Source organism: Nuphar pumila, chromosome 1, assembly GCF_984573655.1.
Source record: "Nuphar pumila chromosome 1, dmNupPumi1.hap1.1, whole genome shotgun sequence".
NCBI lineage: Eukaryota > Viridiplantae > Streptophyta > Magnoliopsida > Nymphaeales > Nymphaeaceae > Nuphar > Nuphar pumila.
The window spans coordinates 167,113,483-167,141,320 of NC_143249.1; the positions used below are offsets into that span (position 1 = coordinate 167,113,483).

Genomic DNA, 27,838 nt, shown 5'->3' on the forward strand with positions numbered 1-27,838 from the left:
AAACTATGATTCACACATCCGCAGCATCAGATTGAGTAAAAGAAAATTTATATATGGTGATGAATTCCTAGGAAATGAAATATATGAAACAAATATGAAAAATAGCTTTTTGAGGTATTTTTTATTCTTTTAAAACTCTGACTATACAAATGTGATATACCTGCTTGATTTCATAGGTATCGGCTCTTGGTTGGTCTGATTCCAATATGTGGCTATGTTTTTATAAGGTTTGAAAATCAAACGTTTATATTTTTTATGAATTTTTAAGGCTGAAAAATTCATTTTTTCATTAGAGAAACATAATTCAGGTATTAGTTTCTGGCAAATTGGCTATGCAGATCACATCTATGTGGTTAAATTTATAAAAAAAATTGCCAAAAAAAATAATTCGCAAGTTTAGTTTACATATTCTTATCACCATATGTGTGTGTATATATATATATAGAGATAGATATATATATAGAGAGAGAGAGACAGAATAGGATTTCAACATAGCCACATAAAGGGTCAACATAGTTGAACCCAAAGAGAACAAAAGCAGAAAAACAAAAGCAAAACAGAAACAAGCAGAAGTAAAACAAACAAAAAAACAAGTGGTTCATGCAGGAGCTGCAAAACCAATAAGGTCCGGGGGGAGTGACAGCAGGAGGAGACGTTAGATCGAGAAGATGAATACGCAGAATCGCGTAAACGTCCACTAGGATTTTTTGCGCAAGATGATTAATGTCGATGAAAGATTCTCGAAAAAAGGCATCATTGCACGCCATCCAAACGAACCACCAAGTGGTAAACAATCACGACCTCCAGATTAACTGCCACCGCTTGCTACGCCAAAGGCAGACCAGACCCAAGATGAGGTCTAGCGCAAAGGACTCCTCCATAACCAGGACCTCCGGGTGCCTCCAAGTCTTACGAAAGATCTCCACAAAGGTAGGGCAAGACCAGAAGAGGTGGAACGAGGATTCTTCAGTAGCATGACAAAGTACACACCAACTCGGAAGCTAGAAGCCCCACTTCTTTAAGGTAGAGTGAGTTTGGACCTTATCGTGCAAGATTAACCAAGTCAGGACCCGAGTACGGGGAGAAGGGCCCTTTGCCCAGAGCGCAGATTCGGGCAACCAAGCCGCCTCTTGGGGAAGCAACGATCTATAGACTTTGTTGGTCAGGAACTTCTCGGTAGGAGCAATAGCCCAATGCACAATATTGGCGGGATCATCAAAATTGTTGATGAAGAAAGCTAAAGCCAACAACCATGACTTATGCAGATGGGAAAACGCTCCACATCGCGAGCGAAGGAAAACCGAAAGCAGAGAAGGAGGCCCATACTTAGAGAGAAGAAAAGTAGCGCAAGGATTATCTGGTTGATGGGTAAGCCAGCATTGCTTAGACACTAGGGCAATACTCTTAAGTCTAGGCACAGGAACACCTAAACCGGCCATAGAACGCGGCAAGATCACCAAACGCCAGGCAACCAAGTGGAGCTTACCCTTGAGGTGACACCCAGACCAAAGAAAGCCTGCCAGCAGACGCGTCAGTTGCTTCTCTACACCCACGAGCATTAGAAACATAGACATAAAGAATTCTGGAATGGTGGAGAGAATGTGCTTCACTAAAGTTAGGCGGCCATCGTACGAGAGATAAGAAGCCTGTCACGAGAGTAATTTCCGCTTAACTTTAAGAAGCATCGAAGCCCAGTCCACAGAGGTAACTTGTAACGACAAACCCAAGTATACCATCGACAGCTTAGATATAACACAATTAAAAATCTTCATTCCAGCAGCTAACATAGAGGGTTGGACGTGGAACATAGAAAGGAAACACTTTTGCTTATTGAGAGAAAAGCCCGAAAGAGAGAGAAAAAATTGAAGAATAAGCTTGAACTGAAGCATCTGCTGAACACTAGTGTAGCAAAAAATGATCATATCATCAGCATAAATAAGAGCATGAGCATGGAAGCCTTGGACCGGTAAGGGATCAATTAAATTGCATGCAGCGGCCTGCTTAAGTAACACAATAAGACCCTCTGCGACTGCATTAAACAATAAAGGCGAAAAAGGGCAACCTTGACACAGACCCCGCTTCAGCTTGAACCGTTCTCCGAAAGTGTCATTGATATTTAGCATAGCGTGAGCATTCGTGACTAGTTCTCTAACCCAACCAGAGAACCGACAACCAAACTCGAAGTTCAATAACATTTAAAATAAGAAGGGTCATTGCACAAAATCAAAAGCCTTATGAAAATCTAATTTAAGAACGAAGGAAGGCTGATCGCAAAGATGCAAAGAGTGCACAACCTCGGTTGTCATGATAAAAGAATGATGAACCCTCTTATTATGGATGAAGGTGAACTGAGAGTCGGAGAAGATCTACGTAGCCACCGATTTTAGCCTGTTTGCCAAAACCTTGACAATCATACAGTGAAGAGCACTCGTCATCGAGATCGGGCGGAACCGAGAGATATCTGAAGTGTCGACATCTTTAGGAATAAGCGAGATACTGGCTAAATGAAAATGGTAGGGCAGTCTGAAATTGCAGTAAAACTCATCGAAGAGGCTAACCACGTCTGGTTTGATAGAATCCCAGAAAATCCTGAAAAAGTCAACATAAAACCCATCAAAACTGGATGCTTTCCAACCGGACAGATCCTTGATAGCACGAAATATCTCAGCATCTGAGAATCTTCTTTATAGAGCACAGGCTTGGTCATGGGTGATCCCTCACAGCATGATAAACCCAATATTCCTCTCCGCAGCCATAGAAGAGGCATAAATAGACTTGAAATAGTGTGTGATGGTTTGGTTGACAAGCTGATTAGAGAAAGATACACCCTCAATGTAGATAGAAGGGATAGCCTTCCTCTGATGGCGATGGGACGCATAGGAGTAAAAAAATTTAGTGTTGCCATCACCGACTTTGAGCCAATTCACCCTGGATCGCTGCTTCCAACGAATTTCATCACTAACTCTTCAGTTATTCAACAATATAAATAGCTCAATGGACCTGGCCTGGAAACTCAAAAGTTGAGGTTCAGAAAAATTGTTAGTGAAAGACATAGACTGGTACAATTCAGAAAGCTCACGCTCCCAGGCATCCAAATGCTAAAATTTTACAACATTGCAATTCTTGATCCAGACCCTGATATCTTTAGCAAGACGCGAAAGCTTGCTGATAAGCCAAAGAGCAGCTCAGTGCTCGGTAGAAGGTTTAGACCAAGAGGCCGAAATAACTGAATTAAAATCCAGTTCCTGAAGCCACCATTGCTCAAAAACAAAACGCCTGGTGAAGGAGAAGCCATCCCCCCAAAGAGTGATGAACTGACCATAGTCAAAGATAGAGGGCTCAAGCAAGACACATTTAACGTCAGGGATGAGGTCCAACAAAAAAGGGGTGACAAATACCCTATCCAGAACCCAACATCATGGGTGCAACCGCCTATTCGACCAAGAGAAGCGCTCGCCGGTAAGAGTAAGAGGATAAAGGAGGTGTCGGTGAACAAAGTCTTGGAAGCCTCTAATAGAGGGATTAGGAAGGACGATAGAATTGGAATCATGAGGAGAAAGCAAACAATTGAAATCGCCCATAAGAAGGTGGCACTAATCATTAGAAGTAACTACCCTATCAAGGTCATCCCAAAACGCAGGCCTCCTATTAGCGAGGTTGGGTCCATAAACCACAGACACTACTGCTCACTTTCCGACCAACCGACTGTAAGTTGAATGCAACAAACAAAGAGTATAGACCTACGTCCAACTGCGATAAATTTAAAGACTTCTTACCGAGGAAGAGAATACCACCGGCATGGTTGACCGCTAGCTTAAAGAAAAAAATCTGCACCCCACTAAATGGAAGAAGCGACCACAAGCGAGATGTCATCCATTTTAGTTTCACAAATGGCAAACAGGTCAGGATTAGCCTGTCTAATCCAACTCACCAAAAATAAGCGCTTGGGAGCAGAATTGAGGCCCCTAATATTTCAACAAACAAGCTTATGGCATAAAATCTAAAAAGTCCCGTGGCTGCCTCAACCTGGGCGATCTATGAGAAAACCAACCAGGATAAACCGAATCTGAAAAGTCAGCCTTCCTCCGTCTACAGTGTATGTGTGTGTGTGTGAGAGAGAGAGAGAGCATTAAAAGTCATCACAAAATGCCAATTACAATTTTTCTGATTTGAACTTTTGAAGTATCAAAAAGAGAAGAGCATATGGATGGTCCCCTGCATGTTCGGTGAATAATACAGAAAAAATTGTCATTATCACCAGTTATTGAAGGTTGGTGCACATGTTCTGGGCAAGACCACCGAATCCTTGCCTTTACTGCATGTTTGGATACGCCCAAAGTCCAAATTATCCATCCAAAGGTAGTAGTTTTCCCTTTCTAAAACCGCGTGCGTACCCTAGAAAGATTTTCCCAACTTACACAAGCGAAAGCTTCCTTGATCAGGAAATGATTCTTCAATAAACAACTTTTCACAGGAAAGCTCTTCAGTGTTGAAAAGTGCATGAAGGTAACTTTGTTACCCTGTTAACCAACAAAGTTACCTGAAAGTAGGCCCACTTTCTACACCAATTGATAGGTCAGTATATAGGAAACAAACCGAGAGTTCTGTTTGTTTTGTAACGTAAAATAGCCATGGATACTTGAGCCAAGAGCTGATTGTATAAATTACCAAGCCAATCACAAACAAGTGGTGTTCAATTAGCCTCATATAGGCTCATTATATAGAGTTTAAAAATGTTGTTCTCAGGTAGGGATGTCAATGAATCAGATTTTATCTGATATCCCAATTCACTTCTGTTTAGTTGTATTTGGTAAGCCAAAACTATATTTGATTATAATGGAGTGCGGATATGGTTTGATTTTATGGTACCGAATCTGACAAATATCTGAATTTGATGGATATCCGAAACATGTAGAAAAGTGGATCTGGTATGAGCCCATCCTAATTCAAATTCAAATTTGAATCCATTTAGCCAGAATCCGATTAGTCGAATATAGTATTGTTCACATCCGATCCAAATCCGAACCGTTTATTCTTAGGTCTATTTATTTCCCAGCGTAGCATAAAACAGTTGGTTGTTGTACATGGCTTGGAAAGAGTAGGCCTCTGGGCTCAATTCTTACCTTTACCTACATGAAGGTATATTTTGTCAATACGAGACAAGCTCAAGCTTGTTTTGACTCAGGCTTGTCATTAGCTTAAGATCGGCTTGGCTCGAGCCAGGCTCAAGCTGACTCGGGCTTGTCATTATTAGCTCGGGGTTCGCTTCGCTCGCCATGAGCCCGAGCCTGAGCTCAAGCTAAGATGCAGCCAATGTGAAACGGCTCGTTCTGCTTGTTTACCAGCCCTTTCAACTCATCTGATGACCGGTGCTCAATGTGGGAAGCTCGTGCCCCACTGGGTTGGGCCAACCATAAGAAATCTGTCAAAATCAGTGAGCCAAACATGCTAATGGTTATCGATTTTTTGCAGAAGTAATGTCAATATCATTTTGGAACATCAATAATTAAAGCCCATTGTTTAAGATATATTGTCCTTCCTTTTATGGCTCGAGTTGGTGTCGTATCCTATGATGCATCATGTCAATCGTGGCCGTCCAAATGAATGCATCTTAGCCATCCACATTCTCACATATCCTAGCTGTCCACATACATTCTATTGGATGGTGAGGATGACATAGATATGCAACAGACAATCCTATTTCCATGTTGGTAACTTGACAGTTGAACCCCAAGGGGGTTTGACAGTGTGTGAGCTTTATCCTTTCTTCAGGAAGAATAAAAAAAAAAAACTTAAGCCCATTTGAATGACAAGGGGCAAAACCTGGGTTTGAAACTAGGGTGTCAAGGAGTCCGATAGACCCGGACCAAACTCTATAGGGTCGGGGTATGGTGACAAATAAGAAAACCCGATTAAGACTCGGGTCCGGACCTGAAGGTCTGATTAATACATAGACCCAGGTATAGTTTGTGAATTATTTTACCATATGCCCTGACCGGACCCGAGTTCCGATTAAGACCTACAATTTTTCAATGTAAAAATGATAAAAAATATTATTTTACAGGGTATGGTCCGGTTCTGGTTCATGTAGTTTTTATCGGGTCTAGGTATGAATTTTATTATAGTAGAACTGATTAGACTCAGGTCCAGACCCGATACCATACCTAAAAATCTGGTTTGTCTGGTTCCGCCTAAGTCCGAACCAAACTTGATCTATTGACAACCCTATAACCCTATTTGAAACCCAGGTTTTACCCAATTTTTTTTTCTTTTATATCATAAAACCATAGCATTGGGATTTGAACTTGCTGCGTCCCAACACAAACAAAGTGACATGCATTAACTGCTCCTACCAGAAAAGCATAACCCTTGTAGTGGTTTTATCCAAAATTAGGATTTTGGCAAATCTAGTTTATGAAAACCCAAAGTTTTCTTTTCTGTTTGGCTGATCCAAAACTTGGTTTCTCAAGTTTTAACATAAAAAACTTTAAAATTTTAAAAAGAAAAAGAAAAATAAGGGACAGCCATTTTTCAGCCATCTATTAGCCGGAAAATGGTTGGGCTGGCACCAACCGGTATTAGCCATGTTGGTTGGTGCTAGCCCAGCCATTTTCCGGCCAAAAATTGGCTGGGCATAAAAAAAAAAAAAGAATAAGATGCCCAGCCATTTTCAGCCATCTACCGGCCGAAAATAGCCAAGATGGTATCTTCGACCGGTGTTAGCCTGGCCATTTTTCGGCTGATAAATGGCCAAAGAAAAACCAAAAATAAAAATAAAAGATGCCTGGCCAATTTTCTTTCATCTATCGTGTAGAAAATGACCAGGCTAGCACAGGCCGGCATTGCCCTGCCGGTCGGTGCCATCTCAACCCTCGGCTATCTTTTGACCGATAGATGATTGAAAAATGACCAAAAGTGCTTGTTTTGGTCAAAAAACGAAAAAAGAAAATTCCGGCCGTCGTGATACCATCTTTACGGGTAGTAACACACTGGCCATTTTTCAGTCCGTTGCTGGCCGAAAATGACCGGCATGTGCGTTGGGAGAGGGTTACCCCCCCCGGATAAACTAGGTTCTAAAAAAAAAAAAACTGCTTTGAGCAGATTTTTCAAAAATCAGGTTTTAAATAAAACCTAGTTTTTCAAAACTCAGTTTTGAGCATCCAAACTAGGGGTGTCAAAGTTTGGTTAGGACCCAGGTGAAACCAGGCTTGGATCAGATTTTCGGGTACGATATCAGATTCAGACCTGAGTGTAATGAGGTTCACTATAGGAAAAATCATACCCGGACCCGATAAGAATTACATGAATCAAACCCGGACCATACCTAGTAAAATCATATTTTTTTATCATTTTTACATTGAAAATTTGCAGTTCTTAATTGAAACTCGGATCAGTCTGATATAAAATTTCACAAACTATACCTAGGTCCATGTATTAATCTGACCTTCGGGTTTGCACCTGGGTCTTAATGGGGTCTTCTTATTTATACCCAGACCCTATAGGGTTTGGTTCGGATCGGGTTCGGGTAAACCAGGCCCGTTGACACCCTTAATCCAAACAGAGCCCAAACCTAATTTTAAATGCTAAAACTGAGTTTTAACTCAAAACCTGTTTTGGATGCCACCCAAACCCGGCATTAGTAGTTTAGCCTTCCCTGTATCCAATTGAACATTCTCACTTCGTCCAATCGAAAAGATGTGGGTCATCTATAGACATACTAGATAAAGCAAAGTAATGTTTAACCAAAGCATGCCACGGACCCTGACCATAGTTGCCACAAAAAAAAAGATAGATGCTAGAAGCGATAAAGTGGAAGCAGGAATGCGAGTGCTAAAAAGTGGAAGCAGATCACGTCATGCTGAACATGAGCTTTTTTTCTCATGCCGACATCGTGGCCGTCTGTTTGCATTTTGGATGAATGCCACGTGGTTTTGTTGACTTCTGAGCTTTGTAAAATGCAAATCGGATGGCCACGATGTCGGCATGAGCAAAAACGTTCATGTTCAGCATGACTTGATCTGCTTCTCTAAAAAGTAGCATCAAGTGAAAGCACATGAAAAAAAAAACACATGAGAAGCAATTTTTTTTTTTTCAATTTAAGAACCGTTGCCGAAGGGAAGGAAAACCCTGGGTGGGGCTCATGACTATCCTATCTTACGTAGTCCACCACCTCTGAAACCTATGGATACACTCATGTGCCAGCGTGATTTGATCTGAGGTCTTCAACTCAACACCTTCACAACCACCCCGCTGGCCACTGAGGCGACCTCGGCGATGGTACATGAGAAGCAATATGAAGAGGGAGCAGAAGTAAATAGGGAATGACAAGAATGAGTAGAAAGTGATATAGAAAGTTTGTTACCTAAAAAATATTATTTTTTATATGAAAAACATAAAAAGTGAAGGGTAAGCCACAAGAAGTGAGGGAAATACATAAAAGTGAGAGAGAATCAATTTGGAAGCAAAGTGAGAAACAGGCTTTCCACTAAAAAGAAAAGAGTTTTCTACTATATATAAAAAGAAGCTTCTAGTAGTTATGGCCTTGGTAAAAAAAGCTTGGTAAGAGCAGCTAGTGCACGTCACCTTGTGTTGGGACGTTGCAGGTTCAAAACCAAATGGTATAGTTGTATAACTGGTAGGGGTCTGCCTAACCCCAGCTTGCCTTTCAAAAACAAAAGTTAGAATTTCAACTCTTAAATAGATCATCTTATGGTTCCCTCAATCCCCTTTCCCTATAAAACTCACATGATTGTATGAGTTTTTTTGTGTGTGTGTGCGTGCGCGATGAAAAACCTGCTTAAAAATGGGTTTACCTAATAATTTCTCCCAACCCTTGTAGATAATAAACCCAAGTGAGGGATCTAACCTGCAAAGGACGCACACCAGGTAAGCCACCAATATAATCTCAGGGAGCAATCTTGTGTAAGATGTGATTCCATCATCGTCCCAAAAACTGCCCTCACTACTTGGGCAACCTGAGGTCTACATGTTTTTTTATTTATAACCCAAAGAAACTGTATCAGGCACGAAGGCCTGGTTGCGCTGGCTTAGCCTGCCATTCCTACAGTCGTCGTGCCGGCAGCATAAAACTCGGAGGTGAGGAATCCTGCCCCGGGACCTATACTATGCATTGGCTTGTGCACTAAGATGAACTACCTGATCTTGTAATTCTTTTTTTTCTTTTTTTTTGGGGGGGGGGGGGGGGGTATCAAGTTGGGGTAGCTGCAGATGAATTTTTACTAATTACAAGCAATTAAGTCGAATTTAATGTTCTAAAAGAAACCAAGTTTGGAAGTTTATCCTTCCAACAAATCTGGTAGAGATGTGCACTTGATAATCCGTTGAAGCATAAAGATGTCAATTATGCTCTAATGCTAAGACTTTAAATAAAAATATCATATTTCAAGGAATACATCAATTACCACCAATGAAAACCAAATAAATAAGCACAAATTACATACATGACATTTCTCCAACCAAGGACGCCTCCACTCCGCAAACATCAGGTGGAACCCTAAAAAGTGCACTTTTCGAATGTTGCCCCCTCTTTCCCAAAAGTATCAACATCTTACTTATATTTAGTTTGCCTTGAAGCTAACACATTGAGGAATTTTGGGAACTTTAGACAAGGCCATGTCAATACTTGGCCTTTTATTAGATGATTTTTTTCCTACATCTTTTTATTCCTTGACACACAAAAACAAAAGCTTCATTTTTTCCAAAAAATAGACAAATTTTATATTGAATTTCAACAAATACACCCAACATACTGCTATTTCCATTAGAACATGCAAATTGAGCCATTTAATCCCAAATCTGAAAACGTGCTTTAGTGATTTATTATTGTGGGAAATAATTATGTGTGTAGAAACAATCAAACAGCGATATTTTAGGTGTATTTTTAAAGAAAAGCGACATAATTATTGGGTGCATTTTTTGGAAAAAAAATGAGGAAGTGGAAAGCTAGTAAGGTCTAGCACCCACATAATTCCCATGAGGATCGTACTCGCAAGTGATGAATGTGTCCTTCTTCATGCATATGGTCTTAGCACAACCAAGTCGCTTGGTGGTGCGCCACACGACCTGGGTGTAGTGCGAGCAATCGGCCCCGGTGCAGCTGTTATTGGTGTAGTTGTACATTGCCTTCTCGTTGACCCATGCGTCGACCGCATCCTTCACGGTCCATTGCCTCCCTTGACCCCAGAACAAGTTCTCCCCGAAATAACCATCCGAGTGCACCAACTTACAGTCAAACTTCCTCGAGTTTGAGTAGACTCTGGCATACCTAGCCAAGAGAGGATCCCATGTGAGGGGTGGCACGCCTACCTCCGCCCGAGCTTTGTTGTGCTCATCAAGAAATTGGCGTATGATCTTGCTGCTATTAGTCGTCGACCCTTGTACATGTGAGAAGTAGAGGAGTGCTAAGAGCATGCCTAGTGCCATAGCCCGTGCCATATGTACTAAATGTATATGTATATATGTATGTATGAATGTAGGCAATGAATAGAAAATAATGGGGTTTGAAGGGAGAATAGAGCTAAGGGTGTTAAATAGTTGTGGGGGAATCGAGTACAAAGCTTGTGAAAGGCGAAGTAATGGTCATAGCCTCGTAAGCTTTGATTGTAGCACAATAAAGGTGGCTAGAGTATTATTGCACGAAATGACAATGCATGCTTCTAAATGACAAAACATCCCTTGATTTGGGGATTTGATTGTTCTTAGGGTCATGTAGAGATGATGGCTTTCACTCAATGGCCCAGAGTTGACTAGGACTTAATTTTAGGCTTGTTAACCAAAGGGGGTTTGGTATAGCAGGGCTAGGTTATGGCCGGCCGACGGGTGGTCAAGGTTTGATTCTTGCAAGCACCACTCTCTTGTATAAGCCGTTAAGCATAGGCCCTATGGCCGAGGGTTCTAGCCTTGGAGTTTTACGCCTTTGAGACGATGATCGTAAAGCATGGCAGGTTGAGCCAGTGACCAGGTCTTCAATTCTAGATGCCGTTTCTTTGAGCAATAAATCGAAAAAAAATCGGTTTGGCTGTTTTCTAGAGTTGGTCAGTTAAACTTGTTTCATGAGTTATTGTGGACGGTAGGTCAAGTCATTTGGGCCCACATCAAGTGGCAGCTGAGCTTGCAAGCGAGCTAGTTCTTAACTTAGGGCCCGTGAAGAAAACAACCTCTTTCTTAAGAAAAGGGATTGTTTTTCTTCTACAGGACGTGAAACAAACATACCCCACCGTAAAATGGTTGGCTCACGTGGCATTGAAGTAAGGCCTATGTTTTCCTGATAGTGAGGGGCTTGACCCTTTCGTATGAAAAGGCTTCCTCAAGAGGGGCTGCGGAAGCCTTTTCCCGTAAGAAAAGCCATACATGGCAGTTTTCTGAGCTGTGTGCCGCATCCTAAGGGCAGATTTTCCCACGGACCTTGAAACAAGGCCGTTAGAAAAGAAACTCACTCAATGAGATGGTTTGACTTAGACCAACTCAACATAGGTCAAGTAAGTTGCAAGTGCGCCTGTGAGAAAGTCAGATCTCAGGTAGGTTCATACAATTTCAATGCTTTCATGCATGGCGACAGCGAGCCGAGTCCGTCCTCGAAATGGGACCACGCAATGGTTGGTCAAGGACGGTTTAACTCAGGTAAGTCTCCCCAAGCTAAGTCAAAGTTTACCACTTTTGAAATTACGGCTTGTGAATATGTGCCTTAGTTTAGGGCACTTTGGTGTACATTGCAAAATCTTTGAAAAATGTTGCCTTGCCCTGAAATCCAGGCAGACTTTGTTGATGATGAAAGGAATTATTGAGGAAGACCCGGATTTCCGGGTGGTAGAGTGAGAAGTGATATTTGAGATCTGATGACCCAAATTGTTTTGACTCAATCTCGTGCTAGACGTGTTCAGCATTTAATTAGGATGTTGTTGAAATTAGGATGGCCAAAGGGTCGGGTTTGTGTCGGATACCCGATGCCCGGATACGATCCAACGGCAGACCTTTGATATTGCAACTTCGTTTATTGGCTTGGAGGGTAACTAAATGAGTAATATGAAGCTGGACCAGATGAAAGTGAAACAAAATCCAGTGAACATGGGTTTGGATATCTGGGATGGAGCCTGATTAGATAAATGGTCTGGGTCCAACTAGATAAATGGGTCGGATTGAGCCTTATATTTTTCACAACTGAATCTAAATCCGACCCTAGGTCCTTGTCGGCCGTTTTCATTGTAATTATATATCAGATTAGGATAAATAGCTAGTCGGATCTGGGTTCAGCAAACACTTGCTTCATGATCGGATCTGAATCTGGCTTTGAATATGATTAGGTTGCATCTGATTATGTTAGATCCAAACAGAAGTGATGCACCTTATTACAATCCCAAGGAGGACCATTGAGATTGTATTTAGGGCACCTTTGGAAGTGAGAAAAACTCTCATAGGAAAAGAAAGTTTTGCCTATGAGAGTTTTTTTATATAAGAAGTTTTCCACAAGAAGAGTTTTTGAGTTTTTTGTGTAGCATTAGAAAAATGGGCTGGAAAACGAACAAGAAAATTTTTCGCTTGTTTGTGCAAGAAATTTTTTTCTCCTAGCTAACAATAAAAAATCAAATCATATCAAGTATAATAATAGAGGGACTATATAACAGCAAGATAACAGCTATTTCCTGATTATTGAAGTCAGAGGACTATATTCATTTTTCACTGCAGAACGACTATGATATAATAAAGAAGCCTATCTTGCATAAACACAAACCCACTGACACGTAACCATGAATAAGAAGCAAATTTAAGCAAAAAATCCACAATACCATAGAACAATGTACAACACAAACAATTGAACCCCTTTTATTTCATTGAGAAAGTAACGATAATATGAAGTTCAACAACATACTTTCACCACTTTCATCTTCTTTCAGGCATGTAGCTTGTTGGCACAAAATTGCAGGAACTGTCAAGACAACCATGTAAATAGCTTTTGAACATTCATGGAGCTCATTACATAGGGATTGCATAAACTGTCAAATGTACACACCAATAAGAAGAGCAACAAACTAACATTGAACCTGCTTATCCGCAATGGTAATCTTTGAGACTGTTCAATTTGCAGTAAATAAAATAATAAAACAGCTCAGGAGTTCAGTAAAGATAGCAATGTAAGCTCTTTGTGTTCAATGTCAAAAACAAAACATATGTTAAGTGTGGCAATCAAATCAGATCAAGTATTAGGATTGACTTCATGGAGGAATCAAAATCATTTCATAAGCATCCTCTGATTGTTGGCAAAATTTAACAATGAAGTCAGCATGTAGTGTGACTTAACTGCAATAACGGTTCCTAAGTACCATAGCTTTTTTTTGACAGAGCAAGCTGGGGTTAGGCAGACCCCTACCAGTATTACAACGATACCATTTGGGGTTCGAACTTGAAACATCCCAACACAAGGTGACCTGCACTAACTGATCCTCCCAGACAAGCAGAGCCCCCTTTGGTCCTTAGCAATAAACAAAACGGTATAAGTTCCATTGAGTTATGAATACCTAACTAATTATTGCAATATTTTAAAACAGAGGGAAATGACATACAACAGTGTGTTCAAAAAACCCACAAAAGTTTCTCCCAGATGAAGTTTTCATAAGTTGAAGTTTTCATATTAAACAGGATAGTATGGGCTTTGACTTTACTGGTCATGAAAAGAAAAGAAAAGTTTCTTACAAGTGGAAACTTTTCAAAGGGACCAATACTTGGCTGAAGACAAATAGAGCCAATGATTTTGTGCCTAGCAATTTGACAACTCGACTCTTTTCAATACGGCAATCCCATTCTCTACCCGTGAGTTAGTACAACACAGCAAACGTCGAACCCAAGCATATGTTCTAAGATCGATTGAGTTAGCTAGTAGATTAGAAGTTCAGATTAAGCAAACTTTTGCATTTAGAAGGGTTTAAGAGATAAAATTGTTTAGGAGCCACAAATACATCTATAAATATAAAGAGAGAGAGAGAGAGGGAAGCAAGATCGTCCAATCATATAAACCACTTTTAAAAATCATATGTAAAAGCATATTTTGGCAAATCTGACCACACGGATGTGGTCTTCATGATAAAAGAAATCCTAATAACTGACTCTTATTGTGAACTTTTTTTATGCGTATATTGAGTTTTTATGATCTAAACAACTTCAAAAATTTCAAACTATTGATTTTTATTATGTACACATTGAAAAAACAAAAAACAACTGATCGACAAAAATGATGTGTTTCCTTAAAATTCTCTAAAATTTTGAAATCTACCAACTGTCCAAAACAGCAAATAGGCATTTTCTAAGACCTTTTACCCTTCGCACAAGCGAACGTCACGAAGTTCACACGATATATAGTTCTACCCGTCAGCTAAGGCAAAACCTCACTTAAATGTATATTCACACAATTTTTTTGCAGTCCTAAGCATGAAAAAATTATGTTATTTATGCAGTCTTCTTTGATAATCATAAAATCACAAATACCTTAGTAAAATCACATATTTTATACCAAAGTCACTAAAAACCATGCAAACCTCCTCTCTTTCTCATATCTTTAACCACACTTAAATGTATGTTCATACCTAATTTTTTGCAGTCTTTACGAAATGAGCAAATATAAATTATGTGAACCTCCTTATGATCGTAACTTTACAACCAAAGTTGCTAGAGACCATGCAAACATCATTTACTTAAATGTATATTTGTACCTTATTTTTTGTGGTCCTCACGAAATGCACAATTATAACTTATGCGAACCTCTATTAATTATAACTTAGCAAATAACATAGTAAAATCATATATTTTATAAGAAGATCACATATAATTGTGCAGAGAGAAACAAATATGTTACTAACTATGCATATTTCTAGTACCTATAGAATGCGATGTTTTTTCATGTTTTTTATTTTTCGTGGTATAAAAAGTGATTGTTCGTATCTCGGGGCTATTTTCACATTTTCTAAGGGTACTTTGTTGTCCCCAACTTGCTTGATCTTTCGTAAAAAAAAATCAGCTATTTTTCTAGCAACTATTTTCAGCTACTCTTTTTCGGTGATCCATCAACGATACTTCATCGTTGCATTCCTACGAGGTTGTGGCATCCATTGCATCAACTTTCTCGATTAGGTCAAAATGTGAGTTTCATACAAACAATATATATATGCATATTATTTTATTTTAATTCTGATTTTTTTTTTTTTTTTAATTTTAATAAGATGCCTAATGAGTGAAGGAAGAGTACTTTGGTGCCTCTATATAAGAATAAGGGTGATATACAAGATTGTGCAAACTATCGTGGTATAAAACTCATGAGTCATACTATGAAACTTTGGGAGAGGGTGATTGAGTCTAGGTTGAGGAAGGTTGTCATGATATTGGAGAATCAATTTGGTTTTATGCCTAGAAGATCTACTATGGAAGCTATACATCTTCTTAGACAACTTATTGAGAGAAATAGAGAAAGGAACAAAGATTTGTATATGGTTTTTATTTATTTGGAGAAGGCTTATGATAGAGTACATAGGGACGTTCTCTGGTGGACAATGATGAAGAAAGGTGTTTCTCTCAAGTACATTAGTATAATTAAAGATATGTATGAAGGAGTAGTAACCAATGTCCGCACTTGTGGAGGGGTGACAACCAATTTTCCTATAACGGTTGGGTTACATCAAGGATCTGCTTTAAGCCCTTTCCTATTTGCTATAGTGATGGATGAGCTTACGAGATCAATTCAAGAAAATGTGTCGTGGTGTATGTTGTTTGCTGATGATATTGTTTTGATTGATGAGTCTAGAGCTGGGGTTAATGCTAAGTTAGAATTATGGAGACAAACATTGGAAGCAAGAGGTTTTAAGTTGAGTAAGAGTAAGACAGAATACATGGAATGTTGATTTAGTAAGCAACGAAATAGAGATGGGAGTGTAGTGAAGCTTGGTGAGCAAGAAATATCGGTGGATGATTCTTTCAAATATTTGGGATCTATCATTCAAAAGTATGGAGAAATTGATGAAGATGTAAATCATAGGATAAAGGTTGGGTGGATGAAATGGAAGAGTGCAACTGGAGTGTTGTGCGATCGTAGAATGCCATTGCGATTGAAGGGAAAGTTTTATAGGACGACTATTAGGCCTGCTTTACTATATGGTACGCAATGTTGGGCTGCCAAGAGACATCATATTCAAAAAATGAGTGTAGCTGAGATGCGTATGCTGAGATGGATGTGTGGAAATACAATAAAAGATAAGATTCAGAACGAGGAGATACGTAAGAAGGTAGGTGTTGCACCCATTGAAAATAAGATGAGAGAGAATCGTTTACGGTGGTTTGGACATATTCGACGAAGGCCTAATGATGCTCTAGTTAGAAGGATGGAGAAATGGGAAAATATATTAGTTAAAAGAGGTCGGGGTAGGCCTAGGAAGACATGGATGGAGGTGATAGGAAAGGATATGAATGCTTTGAACCTCACCGAGGACATGGCATTGGATAGAAATGAATGGAGGAGAAGGATTCATGTGGAAGACCCAGAATGATTTTCTTTGTTGGTTCATATCACCGACCCCAATTGTTTTGGGATGAAGGCGTAGTTGTTGTTGTTGTTGTTGTTGAGCGTCATCTAAGCCTATGCATATTTGTGTGTGGCTGTTTGCTTGTTCTATATTTTATTTAATATTTTCTATGTGATTTACTATTTAGTCAGCCTCCAATATACGTATTCCCTAAAGACAGGTGATGAACATATGTGAGTAAATGTTTTTTACAATGATGATATAAAAGGAATGTTATTTAGTGGTGACGCTTACATATTGGTTTGTATAGTGCAACAAGAAGCACTTAGAAGGGATGTAGAAGCAACAATTGATGAATGCAATGATGAAAATCCTATAGAGAATGTGCATTCATCTCATACATAATCTATCGAGCTCAGTGCGTTGTTGAACATCAAACTCTCCCAAACAGTGAATGATTTTGATGTCCCAAATAATGAACAAATGTAATATTGTACACATGAACCACATGCAATTGCTCGAACTGGTTAGGAATATAGATGTTCAATGTGTAGACAATGAAGAACTTTCATGAACATCAGACAAGATGTTCAACGTTGCGACCCAATGCTAGTGATCGTCATCACAACAATATGAATGACATGCAGCCTTCCAAAGCTAAAGACAAAGCTAGGTACAAGTTGTTGAACATTGGAATTTACATTTTACATATAAGTGTGATGATATATGTGAAATGTTTATGATTAATCTTGAAAGTTGAAAATGCATGATTGTTGCATGCGTGGAAGCAAATGATGAGATAATGAATTTTGATTTATTTTGTGCAATCAAATAATCAATTAGTGACAGCAACAATGATGTAGATGGTGGAAAATATAATGATAGCAACAATAACATAGATAGTGACATCAACGCTGATGATGACTATATCATCTCTAGAGCTAGACTCAGAAACGATATGAGATAACCAAGACACTGCTAACATGTGACAAATAACTGTTGTTGAAAATGATGCACTAATGACATATGACCAACTCATGGATATGAATGTCCCCAAAATGTGTGAGCCTCTTTTTAATAAAATCGTATAAGAGGCAAGGACAGGAAGACATTCACATGTGTAAGAGAAAATTCATATATTTGAAAAAAAAATTGCATATTTGGATATTTGAAAGGAAGTTCGCATATCTGAAAAAAAAATCTTGTGCAAAGAGTAAAAAGGTCCTTTTACAACAAAAAAATACGAATTTAGACATCGGGCAGATTTTGAAAATTATAAGGCATTTCAGAGTCATATAATACAATCATTTTTTGAAAAACATGGGTCTCAATTATACCAGTATGGCACCCGCCATGATGATTTGATGATATAAAATTGAATCAAAATGCAAAATATAAATGGTGATATTAGATTTGGTGAAAGAAGACCGAAATCAAGGTTTTTAAATGTAAAATATGCAAGCTATATTAGTGTCACGGGTCTACTTCTTTAATAGGCCAGTGCAGCGTGAAGGTCCTTTCTTACTACCGCAAGCCTTTTAATTGCTCGCTTGCCGCTGCAGAAGCTTTGATAACTGAGAGTGCAAGAGAGTGAGAGAATAGAGAGGAAGAGAAATCACAATCACTCAAAAGCAATCACAATAAGGGTGAACAAAAGAAAGCTCTTCGCAGTTGCATTCATTCACAATTTTTCCTATAGGCTCATTACAATTCAGATCTATGAGCTAATCCTTAAGAGTATTTATCAACCTGAACCAAAGTATATGGCCCAGAGAAATTTGCAAGTGACTCAACACTTTATATCAAGACTCAACCAAAGCAAAACAGACTCTAGACACAACTTTACAAAGTAGGTCGTAGGAGAACAGGCTCCCCCTTCAAATCATGTGCCCCCCTCGACGCCATTTGCTTCGTGGTATGCTCTAACTTCGGTCAGGTAACGGCTCTTCATCCGGAATGTTGGCTCCCATGTCGGCTCCGTTGTCTCCACCCACTTCACCAGGTACTTCTTTGCTTCACTCAACTAATTAACTTTGTGGTGAAGGATCTTGCTGAGATGCTTCTCGGCCCATTGTGTTGTCGGGGCCCTCTGCAAGATAGGAGCGCGTTGTGGCACACTGCATTTTGGATCCCCCTTGTCTGCATAGAATGGTTTCAAGTTGCACACGTGAAACACCGAGTGCACCTTAAAGTCTGTGAGCAGGTTTAACTTGTACGCTAGGTTGCCCACTTTCTTGGTGATGATGAATGGTCCCTCGTACTTCCTGATCAGTCTGTGGTGCCGTCCACGGAAGATGCGTGTGTGATCCGGGTAAAGTTTCACCAACACCTGGTCCCCAACATGGAATCCAGCAGGCCGACGATGCATGTACGCCCACTTTTTTATCCTCTTAGCCGCTTTGTGCAGAAACGCCTTCGCCAGCTCAGTCTGCTCGTGCCAATTTTGAACAAACTGATAGGCAAAGGATGGCATTCCCTTCTTTTTTATGGCTGCACTGTGAGGCATCAGTGGCTGCTATCCTGTAGCTATCTCAAATGGGCTATGGCCTGAAGACTCTTTCTTCTGAAGATTATAGCAGAATTGGGTCACGTCTAGGAGCTTCACCTAGTCCTTTTGATTGGCACTTAATCATGCATAATTTTTATGCATACATACACATTTTATGTGCATGATTAATTGAAAAAAGAAGATTAATTACCCATGTTTATCGACTTTTGACAGGGCATTGATTAGCTTTCAAAATGAAAAAAATTATGCAAAAAAATAACAAAAACTAACAAAAATAACAGTACTAAAATCACAGTGATCAGGTTAGCGTTTGGAGAGATAAGTCTCTAGGAATAGTAACTGGTTGAATGTTTCATAGAACTAGGAAAGTACCTATGCCAAATTTTTAACTGAAAAACAAGCACTCCAAAGGAGTTTTTAGTTCTGACTCAAAACTAGAAAGTTTTAGATCCAAATCTATGCTTTCCAACAAATCTAAAAACGTGCATTTTTGCCATTGGATCGTTAAGATACAAATAAAATAACAAGTACTTTTGATAAAAAAAATAGATACCAAAATGAATTTTTTTCACTGTTCGTGATGATTTTTAGAGACCTTATAGATAGAATATGAAGACTATCCAAACATGAGAAATGTAGTCCCATTTGTCAGCTTTTTAATGAGCCTAAGAACATAAAAGTCTGATATATGATTAAGAATATGGCTCTATCACAGTAACAATGACAAAAATAGAAAAAACAGACAAATAACAAATATTGTAGATTTGGATCCGAGGTAGATTTAGATCCGAAAACACATGAATTGTACTAACCTTGAACACAATCTCAACAACTTTGATCTTCAAATTAGGTGAACGGTCTCACCGCAATTGCCATTCTATGGATCCTTGATTTTTGAAAGCAAAAATATTGGTTTTCACTGAAAATTTATTTATAAAATAGATCCAAATTTGAGAAGAGTGTGGGGGAATCGTTCTTTAAGACTTCGAGCCTTTCCTCTTCCATTGAGCAGATATCAGCCGAATCAGAAATGTTGGAACATTGTCGCTGGAGTTGTGTTGCAAAGAAGAAGGCGTACCTCAGACATGAATACCTAAAAAAAGTGAGTTTAGTGGTGGGAATCATCAAAACTCAAAAAAAGGCAAAGAAAACAATAAATATATAAAAATTAGAATAATCCAAACTTATAAAATGCATAAAATACTTTAAATAAGCAACAAAATAAGCAAAGCAACCCTACCACAAGCTTAGGTAGCCCTCACTACAATCTTTGAGTATAGGTAAGTACATACAACACTTTGACTATGTTAGAGCTCCAAAAGGGGTAAGTTGGGTGATCTGAACCCTAGGCTAGGTTAGGTTGACTCGTTTGGCTAGGCTAGGCCATGAAACAATTTTTGCAGAGTGTTGTTGCTTAAGAACTTTGATTTCAAATCCTCTAAATAGAAAGCATAACTCTCCTATTTATAAGTTTTGAAGTGGATCTAGATATATTCCTACATATTTGAGATTTGGGACAAGATCTAAGGCTGAAATTCAAAGGATTTGAACCAATGGCTAAGATTCAATCTTAGAGAGGTGTTTAGAGGATAAAGATTAGGTTTTAATAAATATAATTTAAGTGAGGCTTATCTTAAGCTGTCAAAATAGACAAAAACGGATTTGAGAGCATTATTTTTTAAATTCGCCAACAGCCAAAATGTGGGAAGAGCTAATGACAAATGGGTAAGTAATAACGACAAATGATTTGTTATTATTGCTCTCTAATAATGATAAATGATGACATGATAAATATTGAAAAAAGTAAAAACAATACATTAATTATCATTAGTAGCTTTAGGTTAAAAGTAATAACAACAATTTATGAAAGTAATAACGACATGATTTATCATTATTAAACTGGACAAAAACATGTTCGACGGGTTAATTTGTTTTGACCATAACTTCTTGCTCTGATGTTCGTTTAAGGTAATTTTTGATGTGTTGAAAAACTAACATCATCAAATTTAATTTATCTTTTGAGTAAAAACCAAATTCAGTCATTTTAGTAGTAAGAGATACAGTCAAAGTGGGACCAACTTAAAAAATAGTTTTTTTACTTAAAAACAAGTTTTTTTACTTAAAAACAAGTTTTTTTACTTAAAAACAAGTTTTTTTACGAAACAAGTTACTTTGTTTTGGTCATAGATTTTGACTCTAATGTCTGTTTGACATGATTTTTGGTTTGTTGAAAAGATAAAAATCTCCTTTTTAATTGTTATTTTGGACAAAAACTTTGAAGATATTATTTTAAGGCAAAAAATGCACTTGAAGTTAACAGGACCTTGAAATATGCTGAAAACATTGAATTTTGGTATGTGACTCATGACATGAAATGACTTGGTCAAAATTTGTATGTCTACAGTTGGTTAGCTAATTATCCTACTAATTATACTAATTAAATAATTTTAGAGATAATTAGAGAGAGTGGGTGACGTCCCACCCTAACATGACATTTATTAATTAAATCCTATATGTTACCACATGGCATTTGAATCCAAGTGGGCCCCACATAAAAGGCGTCTCACCCTATGGGTCCAAACTCCAAACTAATACCTGAATTAAATCAAAATAAAATCTTAATTGAAATACAAATTTACTTCAAATTAAATTCTAAATTAAAATTTACACAATATTTATACATAAAAATTCATCTTTATTGATTTAATATTTATAAAAAAATTGTGATTATTACATAGTTGCTTGTGCCTTAGGGTGTGTTTGATAAATCGTCTAAGATTGGACATAACTACATAACATAACAGACATAACACATGTTTTGCCTATTTTATAATAATTATACTACGTCAAAGTGTTTGTTTTGACTGAACAAGAAGTTGTGTTCCTTGTGTCTAGTGTTTGTTTTTTATGTTACACGAACAACCTGAACACATATGGATAATGGGTCAGATAAGTTTGTTTTGGTTCGTACAACTCGATCCATCAAACCATATGAGTGTTATAACATGTTTATTATGGGCTTTAATTTTGGATATGGATCTCAAATTGGATTTAAAAAATAAAAAAATATTTAACTTTTGGATCATTTGAGAAAACATAAGAATTGATGTTTTTTTATATATAAATGCTTTAATCAGTTCTATATTGAATCTACTTATGAGAGTTTATTAAAATAATATGGATTTTAGCCCCTATCCAAGTATGAAAAAAATGTTTAAATTTTAGATAATTTGAGAAAAAATAAGAATGCATATTTTTTTATATACAAAGGTAAAAACCATAAATAAATAATAAAACCCTAAAATATAAGAAAATAAATAATAAATAAACCATAAAAAATTTAAAAAATCCTAAATTATAATAAAAAAACTATAAATAAACCATAAAATTAAATATAAAAAGCCCTAATTCAAACTCTAATGAAAGAAGATCAAAGAAACACCCTAATCAAAGCTGAAGAAGAACAACAATGCAGGAGAGAGAGAGAGAGAGAGACAAAAGTAATTCAACATTACCACTCATGAAGATCAACAAAATGTTGAACCCATGAACTATACAAGAACAAAAGCCAAAACAAATAAAGAAAGCACAAGAGAAAAGAACATTAGACAGATAAAATGGGCTCACGCCGGAGCCGCTTGCCCAGATTGCGACAAAGGATAGGTAGCATCAGCAGGAGGGAGTGGAAGATCACTAAGATGCATACGCAAGATTGCATAAACATCTACCAAGATTTTATGCACCAGGTTTTGAATGTTAACTCGAATATGACGAAAATGAGCATCGTTTTGCGCCATCCAAACAAACCACCAAGAAGTAAGCAACCACGTCCGCCAGATGAACCTCCACCTCTTGCTGCGCCTAATACAAACCGGACCCAAGATCAGATCTAGCGCAAAGGACTCCTCCTTAACAAATACTTCTGGATGCCTCCAGGTCCTGCTAAAGATTTCCATAAATATTGGGCAAGACCAGAACAAGTGAAACATAGATTCTTCTGCAGCTTGACAAAGCACGCACCAACTCGGGAGTTGAATGCCCCACTTCTTTAAATTACTGTGGGTCTGGATCCTATCGTGCAAAATTAACCAAGCCAGGACTCGAGAACGGGGGGAAGGACCCTTCGCCCAAAGCACATCCTCGAGCAACCAATCAGCCCCTGGCGGTAGCAACGATCTATAGACTTTTTTGGTGAGAAACTCTCCGCTTGGTGCCAACGCCCACTGCAACCACTGACCAAAATTTTTGGAGACCTCAAAATGGTCTCTAAAGCAGGCTAAAGCCCTCAAGCACGATTTACGCAAGTGCGAGAGTGTCAAACCTCGGGTTCCCAGACGAACCGAAATAAGAGTTGAATCCCCATATTTAGCAAGAAGAAAACTAGCACAAGGGTTATCCGGTTGGTGGGCCAACCAACATTGCTTTGGCGACAAGAACAATGCTTCACAGTCTGGGCACCGGAATGCCTAAACTACCCATACGTCGAGGTAGTACCACTGAACGCCAACCAATCAAGTGACGCTTACCTTTAAGTTTACACCCAGACCATAGAAAGCCTGCCAGCAAGCACATCAACTGCTTCTCTACTCCCACAGGCATCACAAACAGAGACATGAAAAATTCTAGAATAGTTGAAAGAACATGTCTGACTAAGGTTAGACGTCCAACGCTAGAGAGATAAGACGACTGCCACGAAAGCAATTTGCGCTTCACTTTTTGAAGTGTCGGAGCCCAAGCCGCTGAAGAGAGGGGCTTCACTTGTAACGGCAAGCCAAGGTACATAATAGGCAAGTCAGAAGTAGTGCAATTAAAAGTTCTCTTTCCAGCTGCAAGCATATTGGCATTAACATTGAACATGGTAATAGAGCATTTGGTCTCATTTAGAGAAAGCCCGTACATGGAGAGAAAGAACTGAATGATAAGCTTGAACCTAAGAATCTGTTGAACATTTGCACGACAAAAAATGATCATATCATCAGCATAAGTAAGAATATGACCCGGGACGTCAGAAACCTGCAAAGGATCAATGAAACCCGATACAACAACCCGCTTAAGCAAGACCACAAGACCCTCAGCAACTGCATTGAACAACAAAGGTGATAGGGGGCACCCTTGCCTCAAACCCCGCCCTAGCTTGAACCGGTCTCCTCTAATACCATTGATATTTAACATGGCCTGGGCATTTGAGATCAACTCTCTCACCCAACCAGAAAAACAATGACCAATACCGAAATTTGCTAACATTTGAAATAAGAATGGCCAATGCACAGAGTCAAAAGATTTATGAAAGTCTAATTTAAGGACAAAGTAAGGTTGACCGATATGCTGCAAAGAATGGACCACCTCGGACGCCATGATGAACGAGTGCTGGACCCTCCTATTACGGATAAAGGCGAACTGAGAGTCTGAAAAAATCTGGTTAGCCACCGATTTCAGCCTATTCGCCAAAACTTTGGCAAACATCTGATAGAGAGCACTCATAACTGAGATTGGTCAGAATCGAGAAATATCATTGGCCTCATCATCTTTCGGAATGAGCGAAATAATAGCAACATGCAAATGATAAGGCAGTCTGGAGTTACGATGAAACTCATCAAACATACTCACCACGTCTGATTTAACACAGTCCCAAAAGATTCTAAAAAAGTCGACATGAAACCCGTCAATGTCAGGTGCTTTCCAACCCGACAGATCCTTAATGGCCGAAAAAATCTCATCTTCAGAGAACCTTCTTTGCATAGATCTGGCTTGCTCTGGCTGAATTAAGCCAACTAGGATATTACCAAAGACACCCTCCGCAGTTAACGAAGCAGAATATAAGTCCTTAAAGTATAGCTAGACTGTCGGATTAACGTCTTGATTGAGATAAGAAACACCCTCAATGAAGATAGAAGGAACAACCTTCCTCCTAGGACGATGGGAATCATATGAGTGAAAAAATTTAGTGTTGCCATCACCAGCCGCAAGCCATTTCACCCTAGACCTTTGCTTCCAACGAATTTCCTCTTTGATCCTCCAGTTTTTCAAGAGCATAGTTAATTCTAAGGACCTGGCCTGAAGATTGAGAAGTTGCAAATCAGGAAGAGAGTCAGGAGAAGACATAGACTGATACAACTCAGAAATCTCTTGATCCCATGCGGCTATTTGCTAAAATTTCTCCACCTTACGACTATGAAGCCAAGCTTTGATATCCTTAGCTAGACGAGAAAGCTTATTTTGAACACGTAGCGCGGCCCAATGCTCATCAACAGTTTTGTTCCAAGAATTAGTAATAACCGTGAGAAAATCTGGCTCCTGAAGCCACCATTCTTCAAACGCAAAGCTCCTAGTGGGTTGAAAGCCATCCCCCCAATGAGTGATGATCTGCCCATAATCCGAAATAGAGGGAGCAAACATCACACACTTAACATCGGGAATGAGGTCCAATAAATTAGGTGTGACAAAGACCCTATCAAGGACCCTACAGCACGGACGAGACCACATATTCGACCAAGAGAAGCGCTCACCGGTTAAAGGAATAGGGTAGAGAAAATGACGGTGAACAAAGTCTTGGAAACCTCACATAGAGGGATTAGGAATTACGAGGTTATTAGAGTCATGGATAGATAACAAACAATTGAAATCCCCCATAAGAAGGTGACAATCCGCGCTGAAAACGACAACCCTATCCAAATCATCCCAAAAAGCGGGCCTCATGGCGGCGAGATTAGGTCCATAAACAACAGAAACCACTACTCTTCTATCAACTGCCTGCAAATTGAAAGCAACAGACAAAGAGAAAAGACCCACATCCAGCTGTGATAAATTTAAAGACTACTTTCCCAAGATAAGGATACCTCCTGCATGATTTACCGCTGGCTTATAAAAATAGTCAGCTCTCTGCCAGATGCTAGAAACGACCACGAGCGAGATGACCTCCATTTTAGTTTCACATAAAGCAAGAAGGTCAGGCTTTTGCTCCTTAACCCAATTAGCCAGAAACAGGCGTTTAGTGAGACAATTTAAGCCCCTAACATTCCAACAAACAGTCTTCATGGAACAAAATCTGGAAAAACCCGTGGTTGGTGGCACCGAGATGACCTTCTTGGGGACCTAGCATCGGTAGCCGAAACAATTAACGAAGGCCTCCGTCTTCTTCGCTTACCACCAGCACTGACAGACGACCTCAAGTGACCATCGAAAATGCCCAACTGCTCGCAATCTGCTCCACCAGAGTTGCAGAGAGAGTCCCCAATAATCGCAGAAATAGCTGAAATCGTAGAATCCATATCAACAGCTATTGCTTGCAGCTGTGAAGATGAGAGAGAGATATCCAACAACTTAGCTGCATCGACAACCGTGACACCCAGAGGTTGTGAACTAGGATGCTGTTGACCCTGTGCTGGACTAATGTAGGAGACCGCGTTTGGAGGAATACCAAAAGAATTGGTAGAAGAAAAAACCTCAGAGACATAATGCGATACAGGGAAAGGACGAGGAACCGAGGAGCCAAGCACCATGTATCTGATTGCCATGTTGGTTCTAACATTAAACACAATAAGATTGATAACCAGATAGTCATAGCGTCTGGAGGGAAAAATAATAAGGGACGATAGCAGATTCGTCCATTGTCCATCACGCGCAAGCCTGCTCAACCGCGCCTCCAAGCTGAAATGACAATTGGTACAAAGAGAAGCAGATACCAGGCCCCGAGCTTGAGAAAAAGCTGACGACTGAACTCCATTAGAGAAAGCATTGCTATCATGGTCAAATATTTGTGGGCTCACCCTAGACAGAGCTCGTGATGGCGAGGATGGCAAAAATTTTCTCTGCTTCCCACGAGCATGCCTACCCAACCACGCCATCAGTCCGCCACAAGAATTAGCGCAAAAAGAATCAGACGTCGAGCTCTGTGCATTATAAATAGTGAGCGGCAAATCTCCAAGAGAGAAAGCATTGATGGCAGACCCAAATTTTTTGGGGCCCACCCCTGGCAGAACTTGCAAAGGTTGGGAGATGCCATCAAAAGCTAGCGAAAAGTCTAACATAGCTGAAGCAATAGACGGAAAAAATAGCCCAAAGTGCTGCGGTTGGACCGGGACCCAGATAGACCCAATCTTGACAGCATTGAATGAAATCGCCGAGTTGTGGAGATTGTCAATCTGCACCCATGGCGAGAAGGATAATTTTTGGGAAGGTCGTTCAGGATTCCGACTTGCCAGATGATGCACCACCCCAGAAAAATCTTTAGAGACTAGATTCATCCCCGATGAATGAGAATGTGAGGGGTTAGATTGTCTTCGCTTCCAGACTGGGTGCCGATGAGAGAGAAAAGATAAGCCGCACTTATGACAATCACAACATTTGTGAAAGTTCAAAGAAAAACAATTAGCACACCACCAATCCCCCGGCCTGGCATGACTCAACTGAGATCTATAACGAATAGCATGGAAGGAGCTTTGCCAAGTAGATGGGACCTGCTTCCATCCTCGATCAGCAACCCATTCTTGAAGCTCACGAATGAAGAAAGGAGAAACAAGCAAAGCCTTAACAGAGCACGAATGAAGAAGAGAGAGAGAGAGAGAGAGAGAGAGAGAGAGAGAGAGAGGGTTAAACCCCACTTCACCTTATTATTATTATTTTTTTTAAGTCGTGTTCCCTCATCATGTTCTTAGCATAGGGAGCACAAACGTGGGGGATGAGCGCTTTGCACATTCACCGCAGCATCCCGCACAACGCACTGGACGTGCAATCAAACACCTACTTAGGTGTGAACAACAATCAACTAAGTTTTTTCAGAATTTTTACATTTGTTTTTAAAATATAACAA

The 27,838-nt window shown here is 39.3% G+C and overlaps 1 pseudogene; it reads right to left on the reverse strand.

Moving 5' to 3' along the window:
- Positions 1-9,963: 9,963 nt before the first annotated feature.
- Positions 9,964-10,443, reverse strand: LOC149851214 (pathogenesis-related protein PR-1 pseudogene; annotated as a pseudogene).
- Positions 10,444-27,838: the final 17,395 nt, after the last annotated feature.